The sequence below is a fragment of the Tachyglossus aculeatus genome, chromosome X1, assembly GCF_015852505.1.
Source record: "Tachyglossus aculeatus isolate mTacAcu1 chromosome X1, mTacAcu1.pri, whole genome shotgun sequence".
In the NCBI taxonomy this organism is placed as follows: domain Eukaryota; kingdom Metazoa; phylum Chordata; class Mammalia; order Monotremata; family Tachyglossidae; genus Tachyglossus; species Tachyglossus aculeatus.
The window spans coordinates 85,579,126-85,602,876 of NC_052101.1; the positions used below are offsets into that span (position 1 = coordinate 85,579,126).

At 46.7% G+C, this 23,751-nt stretch overlaps 1 protein-coding gene and 1 non-coding gene across 3 annotated transcripts in view; one reads left to right on the forward strand and one right to left on the reverse strand.

The window, feature by feature from the left end:
- The window catches only part of PSKH1 (protein serine kinase H1), a 59,719-nt gene that overhangs the window by 32,301 nt on the left and 3,667 nt on the right, over positions 1-23,751 (forward strand). The window lies entirely within an intron of this gene.
- LOC119920686 lies at positions 21,091-21,228 on the reverse strand. The gene has a single exon (XR_005448415.1). It is a non-coding gene; the product is annotated as a small nucleolar RNA SNORA7 (small nucleolar RNA).

The following is a 23,751-nucleotide window of genomic DNA, read 5'->3' on the forward strand; positions in this document are numbered from 1 at the left end:
CGGATCCCAGTTGGCCTGCCGAGACCCTATCAAGTGATACTCCTCCGCCGAAGAGGTGCAGGGTGTTCTGGAATCAAGAGCAGGCACGGCGAGTCAGGAGAGCGTCTCTGCAGCCTCTCGAGGAGTTTGGGTCAGCTTGGCAGGGGTCGGGCTGCTGCAAGCATCTTAAACCTCCCCTTTCCTCCCTTTAGGGTTTCTTTTACTCAATCAAATCAATCAATGGGATTTATTGAGCACTTACTATGTGCAAAGCACTGTACTAAGTGCTTAGGAGAGTACAGTTGAACAGAATGAGCAGAAATGTTCCCTGACCATAATGAGCTTTCCACATGCAAAGGCCCTGTAGGCTTTTGTATGTAGGTAGCCAGCAAGGCTCCCCCCTGAAATCTCGGCACATCCAGTAGGAAAGCTTGGCACTGATACACTTTTAAAGGTCTTTTCAGCTTCCTGCCTGGGATGCTCCAGCGGTCCTTTGGAAAAGCATTTAGAAATGGACTGGAATGCTTTTATTTAATTTTGTTTTTGAAGATGTTAGCTTTGATCCCACCGCACTAACCTGAGGTAGCTGGAGCCTTGAGGATGCCAAAATATTTTAGAAGCGTAATGATGACTTTCCCCTTGTGTTCCGAGTTCAGAATTCAACAGCTGAATGCAGCAGGTGATAGCAATTCCAGGTGCAGGGCCGATGGGCTGCTGGAGCCAAGCCTGTCATCCTTCTGCTTGCAGACAGCCGGGCTCCTGCTTGCAGCTGCTGGAAATGGAGAAACGGGTTTCCAGAAATGGTGTTGGAAAGAAGATGTCTGGGCCGCGTGTGATGATGATGGTGGTATTTGTTAAGCGCTTACTATGCGTCAACTACTGTTCTCCGCGGTGGGGAAGATACAAGTTAATCAGGTTGGAAACAGTCCCTGTCCTACACAGGACTCACAGTCCAAGCGGGAGAGAGAAGGGGTCCCCATTTTACAGATGAGTAAACTGAGACACAGAAGTTAAGTGACTTGCTTGAGGTCGCAAGGCAGACAAGTGGCAGAGCCGAGATTAGAACCCGGGACTCCGCTCTTTCCATTAGGCCTTGCTGCTTCTCCACAAAAGCTTATGCTTTTTTGCTGCTGATGTGGGATCTTCAATTTACTTCGGTATTCCTTTTACCTTTGGTCTGTCCTGGGGGTGGATATTACGGTATTTGCATCGAGTGCTAGTTAGCTGAAGCTAGTGAGGGCAGCCGCTGCTGTCCTCCTTTAGTATTTTGGCCCGAGGGCTTGATTGATCTCAGAGCCTTGGGAAGGAAAGTGGAATGTGAGAGCTTCCTTGACGCAGCCTAAGGGGAGGAACGAGGAGCCTGGAAAAAAGAAATCCACATTGTGTACGATTACATTTTCATTTCTGCATTCCTGGACCCCAGAAAAATCCTGTTACTGGTCTGGGCAGGTTTCCTGGAAAATGAAGAGGACTTTATTTTTTATAGGGTCCCTGCTAAGATCACAGTCCTCCGCTTAAAGAAAATCTGCTCTCTTCCTCTGTTGCTTCTGACAGGATTTTAAAGTGCATATTGCCTTTTCCTTGCTTGCTTATTTGATTTGTTTTTGCCCTTCACTCAGTTTGGGACTAAAGACCGAGATACCCTTACTGCATCTTTTATGTAATTTTAGGCCTTGGCTCTGGGATGTTGTGCAGGGGCTACTGTAGAAATCTTAGTTTAATAATAATAATGACATCACTGTACTTAAGTCCTTTTATGTGCTATACACTGGGGTAGATACAAGAGATCGGACACAGACCCTGCCCAGCACGGGGCTCACAATCTATCTTCTCACTTTACAGATAAGGAAAGCGAGGCCCAGAGAGGGGGTGACTTAAGCTTGAGTTCACACAGTGGTGGAGTTGGGACTCAATCCTGGGTCTTCTGACTCCCAGCCCTATGTGCTTTCCGCTAGGCCATGTCTCTCTTGGAAACCTACCACAGAGTATTCCCTGGAGTCAGTAGAAATTGGCACTGAGTCTCAGGACAGCTAGGGAATGGATCACTAATATCAAACATATCAAATGTCTCCATTAGCATTCCCCCCCACCCCCTTGGATTAGCAATGCTTTTGGTCCCTGTGTATGAACATGAGGGGTGGATCAGTGCACCACCTCTTGGAAATCAATCGCTTGCCATTTGTAGAATCAATCAATGAGTGGTATTTATTGAGCGCTTGCTGTGTGCAAAGCACAGTACTAAGTGCTAGGGAGAGTACGGTATAACAGAGTTGGTGGACATATTCCCTGCCTGCAGGGAGCTTACAGTCTAGAGGTGGAGAGACAGGCGTTAATATAAATAAATAGATTAAATTACAGATATGTACACAAGTGCAAGTGCGGTGAGTCTGAGGGAGGGATGACTAAAGAGTGCAAATCCTAATGCAAGGGTGACACAGAAGGTAGTGGGCGAAGAGAAAATGAGGGCTTAATTGAGGAAGGCCTCTTGGAGGTGATGTGTTTTTAATAAGGATTTGGAGGTGGGGAGAATTGTGGTCTGTTGGATATGAAAGGGGAGGGTGTTTTAGGCCAGAGGCAGGATGTGGGCTAGGAGTCGATGATGAGATCGAGGTTCAGTGAGTAGGTTGGCATTGACCCCATGACTCCTTCCAGTTATCACCCCATCTCTCCCCTACCATTCCTCTTCAAACTCCTTGAGCGAATTGTCTACACCGGCTGTCTCCAGTTCCTCTCCTCCAATTCTCTCCTTGACGCCCTCCAATATGGCTTCCAGCCCCTCCACTCTATGGAAACAGGTTTGAGGTGTCAGCCAAGCCAAGTGAAGGCAAGGTTTTAGGATAAGGGAGACATGAGCTTGTTTGAAAGCATTGGAGAAGAAACTATCAGAGAGTGAACAGTTGAATGTGTCGGCCAGGGAGGGGAAAAAGGAAGTGGGAAAGCGTTTTGATAAGATCCGAAGGGATGGGGTCGGAGGTGCAGGTGGAGGGGGAGGATTTTGAAAGGAGGCGGGTGATCTCTTGCAATGCTGCTGGGAAAGATGGGAGAGTTGAAGGACGGGCAAGAGGAGGGAGGGACTGAAGAGAAGCAAGCGAGATTTTAGGGAAACCATGCCTAATGGTTTCAATTTTCTCAGTAAAGTACGTGGCTGGGTAATTAGGCACAAGAGATGGGGGAAAGCAAGAGGACGGAGGGTTAAGGAAGGACTTGAACACCTGAAACAAACGAGAACAGCCGGGAATGTTATCTTGGGTGAGAATGCTATTTTGTAGGTGCCGTCTGTTAGTCACACACAGTCAGCCTGGACCAACTCTGAATTGAGCCACAAAGCAGTACTTGTCTTGCATCACTGAGGGAGCAGCTCACCTTCACTGGCATGTCTGGATCAGAAGTGCAATCGGTAAAGAGCATACCTTAGTACCCCTTTCTTCGAAGGTAGATTGGAGGCTTTGCGTATGTTCTAGTTTGTTCACAAGGATCGCTGTGAAGCATAGACAGGGCATAGATTGGTCTTCCCATTTTACAAATTTTGGGTGCCAGGGCCCAGAACAACATGGTGGTTTGGATAACGTCAGTCAGCAACCGTGGGATTAGAGCCCAGACTTCCTCGCTTTTTGTCCAGTTCTCTTTCCTCGGCTTTGTGGCTTCCTGGGAAGAGTGAACTGTTTTCCAGTGTGGTGCCAGGGTTCTGTGATACCTGGGCTCTGAGGGTAATGACTGTGCCCTCCGGGGTATGTGGCGGAAGTCCTAGTGTGCGATTGAGTCTGGTATCATCCTGTCCACCCATCGTGGTGTGGGCTGAGTGGGGTGGGAAGTCTTCAACAGAAAGGGAAGAGGAAGGGCCCTTGGGAAGCAATCAATCAATTGTATTTATTGAGCCCTTACAGTGTGCAGGGCACCGTAGTAAGCGCTTGGGAGGGTATTATGCAACACAGTTGGTAGATGTGCTCCCTCCCCACAAGGAATTTACAGTTTAGAGGGGGAGACAGACATTAAAATACATTACAGATATGGTTCGTAAGTGCTGTGAGGCTGAGGGTGGGGTGAATATCAACTGCTTAAGGGGTACAGAGTCAAATGCATAGGAGTAGGGGAAATGAGGGCTTAGTTGGGGAAGGCTTCTTGGAGGAGGTGGGATTTTTTAATAAGGTTTTGAAGCCCTGGGAAAAGGTGGGTGCCATAGGTTGAACTCCAGTGATTCTTGTGGCCAGTGGCACTGAACTTGCAGATTGGTTGCTTTGGTGCCTTTGCCTACTCAGCGCCATCCTGAGGGGTTTCCCTCCACACTACCATCTAGTTTAGCTAGTCAGTGAATATTGGTGGGGCACCTCATTTGTGCCCTGTGTTTGCTGGGCATGATATAAAATTCAAGCTAAAAAAGACTTGCTCCGTTGTAGGCTAGCTCTGCTGTAAAAAAAAATAATAATTGCAAGAGCAGGGTGAGGAGAGGGAAATGAAATACTTATTAGTCAAATACTAGAAAGTAATTTAGTGTCATTCAACTCCCTTGAAAACTAAATAACATCAAGACTAGTAGTAATAGTATTTATGAAGTGCCTACTGTGTGCCGAGCACTGTACTCAGTACTGGGAACGATTGAATGAATGAATGAAAAAAATTATCCTTCAAATGCCATCTAGTCGTTTCCTACCCATAGAGACTTCATTGTCACACCCTCTTCAGAACGTCCCATTTTCTGTCATAAAGTCATTCTGGTATATGTATCCATAGAGTTTTCTTGGTCTAGATATGGAAGTGATTTACCATTGCCACCTTCTGTGCGGTAAAAACCTGAGTCTCTGCCATCGTCTTTGATCAATGTTGTGATCACTTGAGCATCTGTCTTTGACTCTTTCCCACATCGCTGCTGCCCAGCACAGGTAAATCGACTTTTCTGACGCTTCGGCATAGTCTTTTCCATTATGGGTAATTCTTTATGGCATAGCTCTAAGCTTCATCAGCTTATGCAGACTCTCCTGCCACAGTAAGGCATTGATTCATAGGAGAGGGGTAAAAAATACATGGATCATAATTAGACACGGTTCCTGGCCCTCAAGGAATTCATGCTCTAAGAATAAGGCAAGGAGAGGGGTTGGATGACAGACACATAAGAAGCGATGAACCAATAGAAATGTAAAAACAATATAAAAGACCAGGGCAATGATAAATACTACAAGAGGGATAGGGCATTGTAGCTAAAGGAATAGAGTTTCGGGCTCACTAGGGCTCATTAGATAACAGCCTTCCTACTACTGTTCTGAAAGTTGAAAAGGCATGTTATCACTGCTTCCTTGCCGTTCCTGCTTTAGAAGGCTCCTGGTGGAGGGGTGGGGGTGAGGGTAGTGTGCAGGTGGCCCCTCTCCTGTGCAGCTTATGATCCATCTGTCAGAGGTAGGGCCTTTCAGCCTTTGGGTTCATTTGGGTGAAGAAGCCAAGAGTATTTAGTGGCCATAGAGTCCAGTTCACACATGTCACCAGTAGTTAGCTAGCATCTGGACACAACTGGGATCTCCTCCTAGTAAGGCATCTCGTCTGGGTACGTTTAACCAGGGTGGGTGAAGTTCTGACTTGGTTGTTCCTGGAGCTGTGATATATGGGATCCAAAGCATGTGATAGTTGGCTGCTTCCCCTACCTGTAATTTATTTTAATAAGTGTCTCCTCTTCCCAGCTAGACTGTCAGCTCCTTCAGAGCAGGGATCGTATTGACTTTATTGAATGCTCCCAAGCGATCAATCCAGTGCGCTGCACATAGTAAGCCCCCAATCAATGCCATTGATTGTTGTCCAGGGGCTAGCTTAACATGATCAGGCTGTGAATGAGTGCGGGTGGGGGTGAGGAAGGAGGGGTTCCCGCCTCCAATCTGGGCCAGCCGAGGGCACGGAGATCCAGATGCCTTGCTTTGGTAAGGAAAAGCACCATCCTTGAAGTCTCTAGTGTCTGGATTTTGTGGGTTCTGAGTTTCAGGCTCCCCTGAAGCCACTGCACTAGCCAAATGCTGAGCTGAGAGTGTTCTCCAACAATTTCTGTGTTTAGTTTGCACATCTCCTCCAAGAGGCCTTCCCCGACTAAGCCCTTATTTCCTCTTCTCCCTCTCCCTTCTGTCAACTTTACACTATCAATTGTATTGATTGAGCACTTACTATGTGCAAAGCACTGTACTAAGCACTTGAGAGAGTGCAGTATAACGGAATTGGTACACATTCCCTGCCCACTAGGATTTGCACTCTTCATTCACCCCACCCTCAGCCCCACAGCACTTATTTACGTATCCATAATTTAATTGATGTATTCATATTAATGTCTGCCCCCCCTTCTAGACTGTAAGCCACTTATGGCCAGGGATGGTGTCTACTAACTCTGTTAGTAGAATTTTCTATTCTCCCAGGCGATCACAGTAAGTGCTTACTAAATACAATTAATTGGAGCACCAGGCTGGTGGAGCCCTTGGCTAACAAGGCTGTGGTTTTTCTTTTGCTAGATGACGGGCCTTCCCCCACCACCCCAGTTGCTGCTGCTTGCAATCGGCAGCCTGCTGACTGTGTGTGACTGCAGGCAGGGAAGCACCTATCAATGTGGTTTGTTTTGTGTGCTCTCCCTCCAGCGTGATACTTTGAGGCTATTAGGAATTTTCTGGAACCGGGCGCCAAAATGGAGCTGTTTAGGAAGTACAGCACATTCTCTTTTATCCTTCAAAATTGAGAGGGTTTTTGGCAAGGGCATTGCAAACAATGGATGATCCATATTCACATCCTCAGGCACATACACTCTGGACCCTGGGATGGCTTCAGTGTGGTTCTGGCTTGCCTGCCTTATCACGAGGATGACAGCACCTCTGTCCGTCCCAGTTGTGTGCTATGGGGGAACTGTATGCTGGGGGAGGAAAGTCCCTGGCCAGCTGGGAGGACTGGAGAGCCCTTTGGGGTGTGGATGGGTGAGGTGGCCACTGGATCCAGTCTAGAGAGGGATGAGTTGAGAGGTGGAAAAATTCCAAATCCACTCTAATACTCTGCAGGTCAACTGGCCACTGATAATTGATACTATACTCTAGTCTCAGGGTGTAGGTGGGCATGGGGAGGGAAGCTCATTTCTCATTGATGACCCACTCCTCTAATTTGCTGGCTTTTCCTTCCTTCCTCCCTCCCTGCCTCCTCCCTGCCCTGGAAAGTGTGAACTTCACTCCAGGGGCCTCAAAACAATTTCCAAATATGTGTTCTGGCTAGAAATGAATATTTGAGGTAGAGGAGGGTGTAACAAGCTGGAGAGATGGAATCCACCAAGGAGGGGTGAAAGGGTGGTGGTCTTGCTGATTGTCCTGAAGCCAGAAGTGAAAGCTGCTGTGGCTGGACACCCTATCGGCACCATTGAATGAATGAATGAATGAATATTTATTGAGCACCTTCTGTGCACAGAGCACTGTATGAAAACGTTAGGAACACACATCCTAAAAGTAAGCTACACCATCCCAACTCTTGAGGAATTTACAGTCCAAGCGGGTTAGACAGGCAGACACAAATTGTATACCTACTGTAGAAATGAGTGAAAGGGTAGATACCCCTTAAAAAAACAAAATAAGTAAAAAGTGAACCCATAGTTATACCCATGAATGCTAAGGGTATAATTATGTTAGAGAAGATAGTGGACCTGGATAATTAGCTTCTCTGTGCCTTAATCCTCATTTTACAGATGAGGTAACTAAGACTATGAGCTCCACATGGGGCATGGACTTTGTCCAACATGATATGCTTGTATCTACCCCAGTGCTTAGTCCAGTGTTTGGCACATAGTTAGCACTTAACAAATACCATTAAAGATGATTATCTTTCTACAGAAACGCTCTGGACATGTCACCCCCCGCCTCCTCAAAAATCTGCAGCGGCTGCCTATCAACCTTTGCATGAAGCAGAAGCTCCTCACTATTGGCTTCAAAGCTCTCCATCACCTCGCCCCCTCCTACCTCACCTACCTTCTCTCCTTCTGTAGCTCAGCCTGCACCCTCCCCTCCTCTGCCACTAACCTCCTCACTGTGCCTCATTCTCGCCTGTCCCGCCGCCGACCCCGGGCCACATCCTACCTCTGGCCTGGAATGCCCTCCCTCCTCACATCTGCCAAACTAGCTCTCTTCCCCCCTTCAAAACCCTACTGAGAGCTCACCTCCTCCAGGAGGCCTTCCCAGACAACCCCCTCCCCCTTTTCCTCTGCTCCTCCTCCCCTCCCCATCGCCCCTACTCCCTCCCTCTGCTCTACCCCCTTCCCCCGCCCCCTCAACACTTGTGTATATTTGTACATATTTATTTTTCTATTTTATTAATGATGTGTATATATCTATAATTCTATTTATTTTGATGCTATTTATGCCTGTCTACTTGTTTTGTTGTCCATCTTCCCCTTCTAGACTGTGAGCACGTAGTTGGGTAGGGATTGTCTCTATCTGTTGCTGAATTGTACTTTCCAAGCTCTTAGTACAGTGCTGTGCACACAGTAAGCGCTCAATAATGATTGAATGAATGAATGGATGAATGAAAAAATGGTGGATGAGAGGATGGTATAACTAGGAAAGTGAAGCTTAGTTGGGGAATGCCTCCTGGAGAAGGTGACTTTTTTGTTTGTTTAGGAGGGCATTAAAGTGGGGAGGGTCATGGCTAAGTGGATGGGAAGGGGGGGCGCTTATTATGTGTCAAGCACTGTGCAAAGCCTTGGGGTAGATGCAGTATAATCAGATGGGACATGGTCTCATCCCATATGGGGTTCACAGTCTAAGGAAGAGGGAGAATAGGTATTTCATCCTTATTTTACAGATGAGGAAACTGAGGCACAAATGAGTTAAGTGACTTGCCTAAGGTCACACAGCAGGTTGCTTTGCCCCCCCCCCCCCCAAATACGGCCAATGTAGAGCTCCTTAGCTTCTGGTTTTCTGTGCTTAACTTTACGAGGATGGGAGAAGGGAAAAGTGAGGTTACAGTGTGCAAGCTGCCCCTTCTGGGGATTTAACTCAGTTTCAGGACAGTCACCTGAACTGATGTAGAAGGTACTCCTGATCATCTCTGACTTGCAGCTGTAACCTGTGATTGCTTCGGAGGCTTTCTTGTGGAGGTGAAGCATTGTGGCCTCGAAGAAAGAGTCTGGTCCTGGGAGTCAGAGGACCTATCAAACAATGGTATTTATTGAGCACTTATTATGTGCAGAGCACTGTACTAAGTGCTTGGGAGAGTACAATGCAACAGAATTAGCAGACAAGGACCCTGCCCACAGCGAGCTGAAAGTTTGAAGAATTCAGATGGCTGAAAAAGCAGACTACAAGTGTCCGCAGAAGACACAATCAAACTGTATGTCACAAGGCAGATTTCTAGAGGAGAATCTACCTTAACTCTCATTATTTTGAGAGAACTCAGTAAGGGCACACCCAGTTTGACCATCACTATCACCTCCACCCCAGAGCCCAGTGCTAATCTTTAAAAGCCATATTAAAACAGAGACCCTTAAAATCAGGCCAGCGTAAATGGAAGCATTTCATAATTACACAATTTCACATCACACGAGGCAATTATGTGTTCCACAGAATACTGGTTTGACCAATTGAAATTCCCCTTTCAGTTTAAGTAATTTTTTAAAGGTTTTGCCTTTACTGTCCTTGGGTTCTAATCCTGGTTCTGCCACTTATCTGCTAAGTGACTTTGGCCTCAGTTACCTCATCTGTAAAATGGGGATTAAGACTGTGAGTCCCATGTGAGACAGAGACTGTGCCAACCTGATTACCTTGTATCCACCTCAGCACTTAGAACAGTGCTCACCACATAGTAAGTGCTTAACAAATACTATTTGTTCCAGGCCAGAGGCAGGTCCAGGCCCAGAGAGGTCACACAGCGGGCAACTGACGGAACTGGGACTAGAATCCAGATCTCCTGATGCCGAATCCCTTCCACTAGGAACTCCTTCCATTAGGACACACTGCCCCATGGTAAATCCTGTCCCTGACCTTGAGGAGATTATACTCCTAAGGGGGGAGACCAGTGGACACAAATTGCCAAATTTCCATTAGTTGTTATTATCATCAATAATAATAATAATAATGGTATTTAAGTTCTTATTATATAATAATAATATAAAATAATTCATTCATTCAATCGTATTTGATGATGGTAGCATTTATTAAGCGCTTACTCTGTGCCAAGCACTGTTCTGAATGCTGGGGAGGTTACAATAATAATAGTAATAATAATGGCATTTATTAAGTGCTTACTGTGTGCAAAGCACTGTTCTAAGCTCTGGGGAGGTTACAAGTTGATCAGGTTGTCCCACGGGGGGCTCACAGTCTTCATCCCCATTTTTCAGATGTGGTAACTAAGGCATAGAGAAGTTAAGTGACTTGCCCAAAGTCACACAGCTGACAATTGGCAGAGTCGGGATTTGAACCCATGACCTCTGACTCCAAAGCCCGTGCTCTTTTCCACTGAGCCACACTGCTTCTCAGGGTGATCAGGTTGTCCCACGGGGGGGCTCACAGTTTTAATCCCTGTTTTACAGATGAGGTAACTGAGGCACAGAGAAGTTAAGTGACTTGCCCAAAGTCACACAGCTGACTATTGGAGGAGCCGGGATTTGAACCCATGACCTCTGACTCCAAAGCCCGTGCCCTTTCCACTGAGCCATGCTGCTTCTCTTATTGAGTGCTTACTGTGTGCAGAGCACTATACTAAGCACTTGGGAAGTGCAAGGCGGCAACATATAGAGACAGTCCCTACCCAACAATGGGCTCACAGTCTAGAAGGGGGGAGACAGCCAACAAAGCATGTAGACAGGTGTCAAAACCATCAGAATAAATAGAATTATAGCTATAGGTACATCATTAACAAAATAGAGTAGTAAGTATGTACAAGTAAAATAAATAGAGTAATAAATCTGTACAAATATATACAAGTGCTGTGGGGAAGGGAAGGAGGTAGGGCAGAGGGGGTGGATGGGGAGAAGGAGAGGAAAAGGGTTCAGTCTGGGAAGGCCTCCTGGAGGAGGTGAGCTCTCAGTTGGGCTTCGAAGGGAGGAAGAGAGCTAGCTTGGCGGATGTGTGGAGGGAGGGCATTCCAGGCCCGGGGGAGGACGTGGGCCGGGGGTCGACGGCGGGACAGGCGAGAACGAGGCACAGTGAGGAGGTTAGTGGCAGAGGAGGGGAGGGTGCCGGCTGAGCTATAGAAGGAGAAAAGGTAGAAGAGGTAGGAGGGGATGAGGTGATGGAGGGCCTTGAAGCCGAGAGTGAGGAGTTTTTGCTTGATGCGTAGGTTGATAGGCAACCACTGGAGATATTTGAGGAGAGGAGTGACATGTCCAGAGTGTTTCTGTACAAAGATAATCCGGGCAGCAGAGTGAAGCGGGGAGAGACAGGAGGATGGGAGATCAGAGAGGAGGCTGATGCAGTAATCCGGTCAGGATAGGGTGAGAGATTGAACCAGCAAGGTAGCAGTTTGGGTGGTATTAAGCGCTGTTCTAAGTGCTGTAGTGGATACAGGCAAATCGGGTTGGACACAGTGTCCCTGTCCCACATGGGGCTCAATCTCAGCCCCCATTTTACGGATGAGAGAACTGAGTCCCAGAGAAGTGAAGTGACTTGCCCAAGGTCACACAGCAGACAAGTGACAGAGCCAGGATTAGAACCCATGACCTCCTGGCTTCCAGGCCGGTACTCTATCCACTACGCCGTGACCATACTAAGTACTGGCGTAAATACAAAGTAATCAGGTCCCACAAGGGGCTCACCCCCTAAGTAGGAGAGAGAACAGATACTGAATCCCCATTTTACATATGTGGTAGCTGAGGCACAGGCAAGTGAAGTGACTTGCCCTCGGGCACACAGAAGGCAAGTGGCGGAACCAGGATTAGAGCCCAGGTCCCCTGACTCCCAGGCTGGTGCTCTTTCCACTAGGCCACGCTACTTCTCTTGGTTAAAGGAATAAATAGAGCCCGGGCTTTGGAGCCTGAAGTCATGGGTTCAAATCCCGGCTCTGCCAATTGTCAGCTGTGTGACTTTGGGCAAGTCACTTCACTTCTCTGTGCCTCAGTTACCTCATCTGTAAAATGGGGAGTAAGACTGTGAGCCCCCTGTGGGACAACCTGATCACCTTGTAACCTCCCCAGCGCTTAGAACAGTGCTTTGCACATAGTAAGCGCTTAAAAAACGCCATCATTATTAGTAGAGGCACAAAGTAATCTAGCAAATCTAACATATAACAAATAATCAATCATTCAAGTGTATGTATTGAGCGCTTACTGTGTGCAGAGCACTGTACTAAGCGCTTGGGAAGTACAAGTTGGCAACATGTAGAGACAGTCCCTACCCAAATAAGCAGCTATACACAAGAGGGCTAAAGTGTTTGATGGGGTGGGACTACCAGAAACGTAGGGGATTATGAACTGAAATCCTAATTACACTAATTGATATGTTGGCAAGCACTTCCTTGAATTTAGCCTATTTTAAAATAAAGAATGCCAGCCCTCTAATCCCTTGTTGTTTCTGTGCAGAATGATTAACTACTCTCCGGTCAACGGAAATTGTTTTGGGTATTTCCATTCCTGTTAGTAAAACCCTGCCCTGGTTGAAATTCCAGAGCCCGATCCAGGCTTGACAAGTTCAGGGTTGTATCAGGCGCAACACCTGACGATCTCTGGACCAATTCCAACCTGACCTGGGATCAGGATTGCAGTGTAGCTCTCTTGAGAGGGGGCTGATGGAATTTGTAGTTCTAACACGTGTTTACACCTACTGGACATGTGGCGAGAGAGAATGTATGTGTGTGCGCGTGCGTGTGTATGCATGCGCTACTTTTTGGCAACTACAGCCACTGCGCTCACTGGTGGCCAAGATTCTTCCCAGCCTGTCAAGGGAATGGGCCACTCAGACTGCCTTCCATTGGCCCATCTTAATAGCCCTCAGGCCAGACTGTAACCGTAATACCTCCCTCTGAAGTTCAGCAACATTACTTCTCCTCCCTCATCTACTCCCTCCTGAAACCCTCTGGTGTCTCCATCTCCCCCGTCTCTTGCCCCAGTGACCTTGCCAACTATTTTGTTGATTCAATTGAAGTCATCAGGAGTGAGCTTCTCAAAGTATCCCCATCACCTCCCCAACTCCCCCTGACCTCTATAGGTACTCCCTAACCCTTCCCAGTCATCCCTTGAGGAAATCTCTCATATGCTTTCAGATTCTTCCTGTACCTCTGCCCCTACCACTTCTCCCCTTCTCAAAACTCTTGTTCACTCTTCTCCCTTCCTTGTCTGTCATTTTCAACCACTTGTTCTGTGATGGCTCCTTCAAACATGTTTATGTCTTTCCTATACTACAAAAAACTTTCTCTGGACTCCACTGCACCCTCTGGCTATCACCCCACTTCCCACCACCAATTCCTCTTCTGATTCCTTGACTGGATTGACTATATTTGCTGCTTCCACTCCCCCCACCCCTTTTGTATGGTATTTAAGTGCTTACTATGTGCCAGGTACTGTACTAAGCACTGGGGTAGATACAAGTTAATCAGGTTGGACACAATCCATGTCCCACATGGGACTTACAGTCTGAACCCCCATATTACAGATGAGATACTTGAGGCACAGAGTGATTAAATGACTTGCTCAAGGTCACATGGCAGTCCAGTGGTGGAGCCAGGATTAGAACCCAGGGCCTTCTGACTCCCACGTCCATGCTCTATCCATTAGGCCATGCTGCTTTCTGACACTTCCTTGAACCATTACAATCTGGTTTCCACTTCTTTCACTCCACTGGAATTGTACTCTTTAAAGTCACCAATGACTTCCTCCTTGCCAAATTAGCAGACTCTATCAATCAGTAGTATTTGTTGAGCATTTACTGTGTGCAAAGCGCCGTACTAAGCACTGTAATACTGTATCTTAATCCTCCTTGACTCTTTACTCCAAGCATTTTACTAAGTGCTGGAGTAGATAATCAGTTCACTTCTCCCATGGGGCTCACAGACCAAGACAGGAGGTCCTGTTCTTCCCTCTCTGGCCACTCCATCAATCAATCATATTTTTTGAGCACTTACTGTGTGCAGAGCACTGTACTAGGCACTTTGGAGACTATAACAGACTTGGCTTCAAAGCTCTCCATCATCTTGCCCGTTCTTACCTCACTTCCCTTCTCTCCTTGTACATCCCAGCCTGCACAATCCACTCTCTGGTGCTAAACTTCTCACTGTGCCTTGTTTTTGCCTGTCCCACCATCGACCCCTGGCCCATGTCCTACCTCTGGCCAGGAATGCCCCTCCTCAAATCCGCCAATCACACTCCCCCCACCTTCAAAGCCCCACTGAAGACTCACCTCCTCCAAGAGGCCTTCCCAGACTAACCCCCCTTTTCCCTTGGCTCCCCCGCCCCTCCACATTGCCCCAACTTGCTCCCTTTGCTCTGCCCCCACCCAGCACTTGTGTATCTATGTACATATTTATAATTATAATTTATTTTTTATTAATGATGTGTATATATATATCTATAATTCTATTTATTTATAATAATGCTACTGATGCCTGTTTACGTGTTTACTCTGTCTTCCCACTTCTAGACTGTGCGCCCATTGTGGGCAGCGATTGTCTCTATTTGTTGCTGAATTGTACTTCCCTAGCGCTTAGTACAGTGCTCTGCACACAGTAATCACTCAATTAATGCGATTGAATGAAGGAATGAGTGAATTTCTGTCTCCCTCCTTCTAGACTGTAAGCCTGGTGTAAGCAGGGATTGTCTCTATTGCTGAATTGTACTTTCCAAGCGCTTATTACAGTGCCCTGCACACAGTAAGCACTCAATAAATACGACTGAATGAATGAATTGGTAGGCATGTTCCCTGCCCACAAGGAGCTTACAGTCTAGAGGGACTCACAGTCTCTTTTGCTGGTTCCCCCTTTACCTTCTGCTCTCATCATGTGTGGTGTTACTATGGTTGTCACTTAAGTCTCCATTCTGGGTCCACTCTTCTCACTGTACATTTCCGGGAACTTAGCGGTTCCCATGGCTTCTGCTTCTCTCTCTTCGTGAGTCCTTCACACTTCATCTTGCCTCCAGGACAGGTCCACGTAAATGTCCAACCAGCGCCTTAATCTCAATATGTCTAAGGTTGAACTCCTCATTTTTCCTTTCAAATCTACTTCTCCAGCTGACTTTCCTATCATAGCTGAAAACCCCCACCATCCATCCCGTCTCCGAAGCCGGTGACCTTGGTGTACTCCTTGACTCTTCACTCTTTGTCAGTTCTCACATTGTCTGCAACTAAAACCAGCTGGTTTTCCCTCCACCATATTTCCCAGATCTGCCCCTTCCTCCAAAAGGCCACCCCCCTAGTCCAGGGACTCATCACATCCTGACGAGATTGCTATACCAGCCTCCAAACTGGCCTCCCTGTCTCCAGTCTAAACCCTTTCCAATCCATACTTCAGTCTGTTGCCTGGATCATTTTTTGAAAAATGCTGTTCTGCCCTTATCTTCCCGTTCCTCAAAAACCTTTAGTAAATGCCCATTCCTCTCTCCTTAACAAGCAGAAATGCAGCATGGCCTGGTGGATAAAGCCCGATGCTGGAAGCCAGAGGACCTGGGTTCTAATGCCGGCTCTGCCACTTGTCTGTTTTGTGACATTGGGCAAGTCACTTAAGCTCTCTGTGTCTCAGTTTTCTCATCTGTAAAATGGGGATTCAACATCTCTTCTCCCTCCTACTTAGACTGTGAGTCCCAGGTGGGTGACTAACTTGTATCTACCCCAGTGCTTAGAACAGTGCTTGGCAAATAGTCAGCGCTTAACAAATACCATAAAAAACAAACAAAAAAAACTGATCATTGACTTTAGGGTACCCCATCAACTCTCTCCCTCGTACTATATTCTCCCATTACACCCAAGCTTTCACTCTTCATTCCTCTCAAGGTAACCTATTCATTCATATATTTGTATTTATTGAGTGCTTACCATGTGCAGAACACTCTACTAAGCACTTGGGAGAGTACAATACAGCAACAGTGAACAGGCACAGTCCCTGCTCACAATCAGTGTACAGTCTAGAGGTGGGGGAGACGGATAGCAATACAATACAGATATGTACATATGTATTGTGGGGCTGGGAGAGGGGAAGACCCAAAGGAACAAGTCAGGGCTACACAGAAGGAAGCAGAAGAGGAAAAGAGGGCTTAGTCTGGGAAGGCCTCTTGGAGGAGATGTTCCTTCAGTAAGACTTTGAAGGAGGGGGAGAGTAATTGTCTATTGGATTTGAGGAGGGAGGGCATTCCAGGCCAGAGGCAGGCTGTGGGCGAGGGGTCGGCACTGTACCTCCTCCTCTCTTCTGCCCTCAAACCCCTTGCTCCCACCCTTCCTGCCTGGAAATCCCTCCCTCTCTAAATCTCTCCCCACTTTCAGGAGATTTAACTCCAATAAGTTTTGCCTCTCCCACGTTACATCCTCCCAACCACTACTTGAGCATTTTTGTGTCCCCTGCACACTTATGAACTTACAGCCACCCGAAGCACTTCGGTACATATCGTCTAACATACTCTTATATTTTCCACATAACCATCATCCTTTAGGGCAGTGATCAGGCCTTCTACCTCTGCCAACCCTTTGCCTACATCTTGCCTCTGGCCTGGAACTCGCTCCCCTTTCATATCTGACAGATGATCACTCTTCTCATCTTCAAAGCCATATTACAAGCACATCTCCTCCAAGAGGCCTTCCCTAAGTCCTCATTTCCCCCATTCCCTCACCCTTCTGCATCGCTCTTGCACTTGGATCTGTACCTTTCATTCACCCCACCATCAGCCTCATAGCAGTTATGTACATATTTGTAATTTATTTTGTCGTCTCCTCTAGAATGTGAACTCGTGTGCGGGGAACATGTCTACCACATCTGTTATGTTGTACAAGTGCATAGTACAGTGCTCTGCACACAGTAAGCACTCAATAAATGATTGATTCTACTCCTACTGTACTGTCCCAAGCAGTTTGTATACTGCTTTGCACCCAGATATGCTTCTCAGCCCAGCAGAATGGACTCTTGGGGAATTGGAGAGAGCCTTATGTTTACTCTCCGAGGAGCCTCATTTTTGTGGCAGCTGTGGAATCCAGCCAGTTTGTGTTTGCGTGCATAAAGTCCACTGTGCAATTTCATTGGAAAAATCTGGGTTACAGTAGTTCATGGCACCAGATGGCTGTACCTACTTAGAAAGCTGTGGATTATTAAAGGGCTATTGTGGTTCCCTTTCACATTCATTCCCCCTTCCGCATCATCAAATTATTGTTGAATGCTTAGGGAAACTTGTAGGGCTCAGTGTAATACAGAGTATTGGGAGAGGGAAGGGTGTGTGTAAATGAGATGCATCTTGACTTTTTTTTCCAGCCATTTTGCAAAATTCCTTCATTCTGCTGCACCTTTTCCGTGATTGTCAATGAGCCCTCCCCAACCCTCCCCCCTCCCCAATTCACCCATCCTTAGTGTTGCTCAGGGCTCAGCTTTCCTGCCTCACAAACATTGTGTTTGGGGTTTGAGAGCTCAGCCAGATTATAAAGCCATCATGTGATGAATTTACTTAGTGGAGTAGTCCTTCATGGGATTTAATGGAGGGTCTGGGGGAACTGATTAGGGAGATTTATTTATTTATTTATTTTTTTAGGGTCCAGAAACGGGATAGGAGGGAATGGGGGTTTGTGAAAGGGGTGATAGGAATTGTCAGCAGTGGGAGGAGACCTGTGTCTAGGAAAGCAGGAAAGGCTGCTGACAAAGCAAAGAGCTTTGGCAGAGAGAAGAGGGATCTGAAGACCAGAGGAAGTAAAAATCAAATGAACAAACAAAAAAAACCCTGAAAAGCTTTTAGTTGAAAGAAGCTCCCATTGCCAACCCTTCTGTAAAGTCTGTAGGATTAAGCCTGTGAAGACACCCCTATTAGCTGTTTTCATTCATTCATTCATTCAATCATATTTATTGAGCGCTTACTGTGTGCAGAGCACTGTACTAAGCGCTTGGGAAGTACAAGTTGGCAACATATAGAGACGGTCCCTACCCAACAGTGGGCTCACAGTCTAGTTCTGAGGTGAGTCATTAATTCATTCATTCCATCGTATTTATTGAGCACTTAATGTGTGCAGAGCACTGTACTAAGCACTTGGAAAGTACAATTCAAGTCCTGGCCAGAGGTTCTGTCCACCTTGGGCACGGACAACTGAAGGACAAAGCTGTATCACTCCTCAAGGCTCTGCATCTTCCAAGTGGGTTCTTGAGGAGCAGCTCCTATTGGGTGCAAAGCACTGGGCTAAATGCTGGAAAAAATACAAGGTTGAGAATTAGATATGGTCCCTGGCATCCAAGAGGCGCACAATCTAAGAACAAGAAAGGGACTGGGATTGAAAGTGGGGGAAGAGGAGAAGGAGAAGCGGAAGAGAGGGAGCCAAAAAAAACAGTGTCAAAGATGAACAGATGGGATGACACCTGGGTAGACCCCAGCAGGTAATTTCCCCATAGTAAATAAGTGACATTTAAGTGCCAAGATATATGGTTATAATCAGATCGGACAGCGTCTGTCCCTCCCAGGGCTCCTAGTCTAAGGGGAAGGGAGAACAGGTATTGAATTTCACAGAAGGCAAGTGACTTGTTCAGAGTCACACAACAGGTGTTTGGCAGAGCTGGGATTAGAACTTGGCTGTTCTGATTCCCAGGCCTCTGCTCTTTCCACTAGGCTACACTGCTGAAAGCAGAATGAAATTTTGCCTATGCACTTGGCTTTGTACCCTTTAAGCACTTGATATTCACCCCACTCTCAGCCCCACGGCACTTAGATACGTATCCCTATACTCTCCCATTTCCCCTATCTGTGACTGATTTTAATGTCTGTCTCCCCCTCTAGTCTGTAAACTCCCTGTGGGCAGGGATCGTGTCTGCCAACTCTGTTGTGTTGTACTCTCCCAAGCCCTTAGTACAGTGCTCTGCATTGATTGGGTCATCATAGTACAATTTTATTAATTAATCATATTTATTATTAATAATAGTAATGACGGTATTTGTTAAGTGCTAACTGTGTGCCAAGCACTGTTCTAAGCATTTGGGGTAGATACAAGGTAATCAAGTTGTCCCACATGGGGCGCTCAGCCTTAATCCCCATTTTACAGATGAGGTAACTGAGGCACAGAGAAGTTAAGCGACTTGCCCAAAGTCACACAGCTGACAAGTGGTGCAGCCAGGATTAGAAATCACGACCTCTGACTCCCAAGCCCACGCTCTTTCCACTAAGCCATGCTGCTGCTTCTATTTATTGAGCACTTACTGTGTGGAGGGCACTGTACTATATGTTGCTGATTTGTACTTCCCAAGCACTTAGTACAGTGCTCTGCACACAGTAAGCGCTCAATAAATACGATTGAATGAATGAATACTAAGCACTTGGGAAAGTACAGTATAGCAGATTTGATAGATATGTTCCCTGCCCACATGAAGTTACCGTTTGTTTTCCTACAAAGTTAAATCAAATGGCCAATGACCAGCATTGCTAAATTATTGCCTGCTCTCTCAAGGAAGCCATTAGAATACTTTCTCAATTCCTAAGGACAGTAGTTTCTGCCTAGTAGCCTGGGTCCGAAGTTACCCGCTTTTTGTCACAACCCCCACCCTACCCTTTTGTGCTGCCAGTGGACTGTAAGCTCCTTGAGGGCAAGGACTGGGTCTCTTTCTCTTTTGGATTGTTCCCCAGCTGCGTAGTACAGTGCTTTGCACGTACGTGCTCAAAGCTGTGGCCGATGATGGTGAGCTCAGTATAAGTGTAGCAGAACCTCACTGGTGTTAGAGAATAGAATCTGTTCTCATCTTGATGTCTGGTCCGCCTGCCCATTAGGAACTCTGTGTTGGTTACTCCTATTGTCATTACTTAAGCTTTGGAGTGTCTTTCCACTAAGTGGGTACATGGGCCGCTAGCTTTTCCTTTTCATTAAGGAAATAAGTTGTCACATTTGGCAAAGCTGTTGATAAATAAGTGTTTCTAGGACTGGAGTGGTTCAACCATTACTGCTCAGCACTGCGCAGGAAAGTTGAGGTGAGGAAATCTTAGTCTCCATGATGTGTGGCCTCTTCCACTGTTTTGAGAATTCAGTTATGGGTTTCTGCTGGTTCCACCCATCTGCATTTGGGAAACTTCAATTCCTCTTACTTCTAAAGGAAGCAAAGATGAGACATTTTGAATAGTCGGGAGTGGAGTTTGTTGTGTTACCACCCCTCCAGGAAGTGGAATATGGCCTGAATTTCTGGTCCCTTCCCCTCCCTTGGATGTCGTTTTTTAGGTTTTTGTTTTTTTTTTTTACCCTTTGAAGGGCATTAGAACAAGGGCCATGGGCAGGATTTGTGGGAGACAGATGGCTGGCAAAGTAAGGATTATGTGACTTAAAAGGAGGAGAATTAGAGGGCACGTGAAAGGTGTCTGATGGTGACAGACAGAACAGTCCTTCTCTGTGTGCTTGTCATAATTGGGGTATTTAAGCACTTACTATGTACTAAGTGCTGGGGTAGATACAGTACGATCAGATCCTGTCCCTGTCCCAGTTGGGGCTCACAGTCGGAGCAGGAGGGAAATCAGGAATTTAATCCTCATTTGACAAAGGAGGAGACTGAGGCTCAGAAAAGGTAAATCCCAAGGTCACACAGCAGGCAAGTGGCAGAACTGGAATTAGAACTCAGGTCCCCTGACTCTGAGGCCTGTGCTCTTTCCACTAGGCCATGCTGCCTCTCTTTGCTTTCCAGGAATGTTGAGTTGGCCCAGTGGGGAAGGGACACAGACAAGAGGAATTATTTTAGTGGCATCCTGATGAGTGCATTTTGAGTTTGGGACTATGGCTAGGCTAGGATTTAGCTGCAACTGGACTTGGGTTCTCAGGGCTTGTCTTGTCTTATGCTGAGTCATCTCCAACCCATAGCAACTTCTTGGAAACATCTCTCACAGAACGCCCCACCTCCATCTGCAGTTGTTCTGATAGCGTATCCATAGAGGTTTCTTGGTAAAAAAATATGGAAGTGGTTTACCATTGCCTTCTTCCTCAGAGTAAACTTGAGTCTCTGCCCTCAGTTCTCTTCCATGCCACTGCTGCCCAGAACGGCTGAGTTTTGACTTGTAGCAGATTGCCTTCCACTCACTAGCCACTGGCCAGCAAGGAATGGTATGGGTATGTCTCTGCTTTGACTCTCCCTCCCATAGCCTGGACTGGTAGAGTATTAGGGACTCTCCAGGTGAGATCCTGAGAGGGGTTCTCAGGGCTTACCCATTTTGGAAAGTTGGCTGTCCCAGGAAGGAAGAGGAGGAGGAAGAAGGAGGGAAATGGGAAGGCTTTCTATTTTCATCCTTAGAGAAGCAGCGTGGCCTAGCAGAAGGAGCACAGTCCAGGGAGTCAGGAGGACTGGGTTCTAATCCTGGCTCCTCCACTTGCCTGCTGTGTGACCTTGGGCAAGTAGTCATTTATCTGTGCCTCATTTTCTTCTCATCAAAAATGGGGATAAAGTATCTGTTCACCCTCCTCCTGAGACTGAACCCCATGTGGCATAGGGACTGAGCTTGAAAATAATAATAATAATAATAACAATAATAATATTGATGGCATTTATTAAGCGCTTACTATGTGCAAAGCACTGTTCTAAGCACTGGGGAGGTTACAGGGTGATCAGGTTGTCCCACGGGGGGCTCACAGTCTTAATCCCCATTTTACAGATGAGGTAACTGAGGCACAGAAAAGTTAAGTGACTTGCCCAAAGTCACACGGCTGACAATTGGTGGAGCCGTGATTTGAACCCATGACCTCTGACTCCAAAGCCCTGGCTCTTTCCACTGAGCCCCGCTGCTTCGCTGCTTATAAGCTGCTTGATCTGCTTATACTCTACCCCAGTGCTTAGGTATGGTATTTGGCACACAGTAAGCTCTTAACAAGTGCTATTATTATTATTTCTCCTCTGCCGCTAACCTTCTCACTGTGCCTCATTCTCGCCTGTCCCGCCGTCGACCCCCGGCCCACGTCCTCCCCCTGGCCTGGAATGCCCTCCCTCCACACATCCGCCAAGCTAGCTCTCTTCCTTCCTTCAAAGCCCTACTGAGAGCTCACCTCCTCCAGGAGGCCTTCCCAGACTGAGCCCCCTCTTTCCTCTCCCCCTCCCCATCCCCCCGCCCTACCTCCTTCCCCTCCCCATAGCACCTGTATATATGTTTGTGCAGATTTATTACTCTATTTATTTTACTTGTACATATTTACTGTTCTATTTATTTTGTTAATGATGTGCATCTAGCTTCACTTCTATTTATTCTGATGACTTGACACCTGTCCACATGTTTTGTTGTGTTGTCTGTCTCCCCCCTCTAGACTGTGAGCCCGTTGTTGGGTAGGGACCATTTCTATATGTTGCCAACTTGTACTTCCCAAGCGCTTAGTACAGTGCTCTGCACACAGTAAGTGCTGCATAGATACGATTGAATGAGTGAATGAATGAATTTCTCTTATTATTAGTGTTTTCCTTTCATGATGAGACCCTGGACTTCCCTCACCCACTCCATGCAAGGTTTTGAGAGCTAGGTCATTCCTCCCCCAAAGTATTTTTGTAGTGCCTGTCTATGCTGTGGTGAAGAGAGTGAGACAAGCCTGGCCCCATGCTGACACGGTGGTCTAGCAAACTCCGCAGAAATTCTTGAGGAGTAGCTGCAGTTTTGCCCTTCCAGAGATCTGCCCTCTTCATTTTCAGGGATGAGAGTGACCAGAAGCAGAAGACATCCTTGCAGAAGCCTCAGAAGCTCGTTGCAGGCAGGGAACGTGTCTACCATTGCTGTTCTCTTTTACTCTCCTAAGTGCTTAGTATAGTGTTGTGCGCACAGTAAGCACTCAAATTTGATTGATTGATGGAGCTCAGGGATACCAGATGGTAACTCTTGACTTGGTTCTTGCGAGGGAAAATTCAGAAAGTATTCTGGGTCTGGAGCCAGGGGTGACAGCAGGGCCCAGATCTGCCTGGAATCTTGGATGATTCTCTGGTAGCCTCGGAGGCTGTTTGGTAGAAGGAACCGTTCCCTTTTGCTTCCCTCCTTCACTTCCCCCACACCTCAGCAGAATACCACGTCAGCTGGAATGGTGACTCCAGCAGAGTGTAAAAGGCCCATGGGGCGGTTGTGACTTATGGTTTGGAAACTAAGGTCTGAAAGGGGAGAGTGCGCAGTGAGCAGGCTTTCAGTTTTGTGTAATTGTGTTTTAATGAGAGTGGATTGTTACTGTCTGGGTTCCTCCACTTAATGGTGGCGATGATGATGGTGGTGGGTCAGAGAGCCCAGTTCCTTCCCAAAACATTCGAAGTGTCAGCTTTCCAGAGACAGGAACTTGGTCTAGGGCAGGATAGCTATGTCCGGGGACTCACCAGGCCTTGTTTCGTGCGGAGAGGTGAGGGTTGAGGACAAGTACTTTGGCTGAACAGTGGGCAGATTTATGATGTCCTTTCCTTTCCTTCCCCACAGCACCTGTATATATGTATATATGTTTGTACATATTTATTACTCTATTTTACTTGTACATATCTATTCTATTTATTTTATTTTGTTAGTATGTTTAGTTTTGTTCTCTGTCTCCCCCTTTTAGACTGTGAGCCCACTGTTGGGTAGGGACTGTCTCTATATGTTGCCAACTTGTACTTCCCAAGCACTTAGTACAGTGCTCTGCACACAGTAAGCACTCAATAAATATGATTGATTGATTGATGTCAAACAGACCAGCGTTACTACAGTATACTCCAAAAGTGATTTTA